The 1,738-nt window shown below is 29.0% G+C and overlaps 2 protein-coding genes and 1 long non-coding RNA gene across 4 annotated transcripts in view; all 3 read right to left on the minus strand.

Moving 5' to 3' along the window:
• LOC113463978 (uncharacterized) overlaps positions 1-1,724 on the minus strand; it is a 3,472-nt gene extending 1,748 nt beyond the window's left edge. The window contains exon 1 of the long non-coding RNA XR_003388811.1: positions 7-1,724. This is a non-coding gene — a long non-coding RNA (uncharacterized LOC113463978). The remainder of the gene's footprint in view (positions 1-6) is intronic.
• The window catches only part of PrBP (Prenyl-binding protein), a 30,583-nt gene that overhangs the window by 15,467 nt on the left and 13,378 nt on the right, over positions 1-1,738 (minus strand). The window lies entirely within an intron of this gene.
• LOC108622227 (uncharacterized) overlaps positions 1-1,738 on the minus strand; it is a 28,316-nt gene that overhangs the window by 9,402 nt on the left and 17,176 nt on the right. The window lies entirely within an intron of this gene.

Here is a 1,738-nt window from a genome sequence, read left to right on the forward strand (position 1 = left end):
TTTCACCTAAACAGTTGTTTTAAATAAACGAAGAAATAATACGATTTGAAAGCCATATGCATTCAACTAATTAAATAAATGTACCAATTTCACTTTTCCAATTTTAACTCACTTAACTTTATGTTATTTTACTTTCCCATCATTTTATATGTTATCTTAAAATTGTAGAAAAATAAGCCAGTAATCAGAGATTGAGACATTCAGCTTATATTTTAATATTGTACGTGAAGAAAAATATCTTCGACATTCCTGTATCCATTAAATTAAATATTCGTTCTCATTCTTCAAGCGTACCATCAATTTCACATTTACATTTTGTACTATCAATTACACCGTACAATGTAACATTTGCCACGAAAAACATAAATTAGTTGTCAAATATATTATACCCGAACGTATAATTAAATTGCACTTTTTATTATTATTCAAACGTTATATTGTATCTGCGAGATAATCGACGTTTATGTTCAAATCAAAATTTCAATATCATTCATTTTCTAAATGTACGTGAAAAATTTAAATTCACACAAAATTTAAGATCGCGCGAGAGTTGTAAAAAAATAGGAATTTATATAGTATAGTAGTATTTAATTGACGTAGATTCTGAAGTCATGGCAGTGCCTTTGTTTTGTACATCGATCAAACGACAAGCTTACAAAATAGATCATTCTCCTTTTATTGCTTCGTATCCAAAATATAATTCGATCATCTCACACGACGTCGTTCATTAGAATAGTAGTTATCAATAGTTACAAGATTTATTGCTTCTATAGATCGTAACATTTTATGTACAATGTATTTCTAACTTTATAAGAGATTCTTATTAATCTTAATTAAAAGTGTTTGTTCTATTTAGACATTTAGCATATCTCTTGAAACAGTTTCGAGATTGTGCAAGTCAGCTTTCGATAAACTTTTTAAAATAAATTTACGGCACTTCACCAGTCTTATTATGTCTTCTTGCAGTTCCATCACTTACGAATTTCGCGACGATTAAACTACTTGTGCTTGTAACGAGCTCGTACGTAATTTAAATACGTACTATTCATATAAAAGGCGTTAATAGTTTAGCGTCTGGTAAAAAATAGTCGATTTCGTAGGAATTTGAGACTTTTCATGATTGAACTTGTGTAAAAGCGCTTAAAAACTAGCCGCGATATCACTAGGTAAAAATTGGGAATGCATGAGAAAGTAGCATGCAGCGTTAAGTTTAAATGAGATTATTACAGCCAACTAATTTCTGTTCAATTAAAAGTTTCTAAAACTCTTATCGATAGACAGCGGATTTCTATGCAAAATAGAAGATTGAAGATGGTCAGCTAAGGAAGTGTATTCCGAATCTTTTCTTTATCATTTGAGCATTGCAACATGATTTTCAAATTTTGTTAACTATCGAGAACTGTTCCAATTTTTATTTCCGATTCTACAAGAGTTGAAAAAATTCACGGGTATACTACCTGACATACTGTACATAATACAATTTTTATAGCTTTCTAGAATAATAATCACCATTCGAAAAAAAGTTTTCAAATGGTGAAATAATGAATTTGAAGCAGTATCATATGCTTGTATTTTTTTCCACTTCTAACTTATTGAAAAAATTCAAGGATGTACTATTAAGCAAGTAGTATAACTGAGAATTTTTCTAATTCGTTTCATGCATAATTTATATTGGATAAAAATTCACAAAGTTTGCAAATTTTCAGATATTCCCATAATTGAATGTGTATAGAATACG

The sequence above is a fragment of the Ceratina calcarata genome, unplaced genomic scaffold (genome assembly GCF_001652005.2).
Source record: "Ceratina calcarata isolate Rehan_Ccalc_2016 unplaced genomic scaffold, ASM165200v1 scaffold211.2, whole genome shotgun sequence".
Lineage (NCBI taxonomy): Eukaryota > Metazoa > Arthropoda > Insecta > Hymenoptera > Apidae > Ceratina > Ceratina calcarata.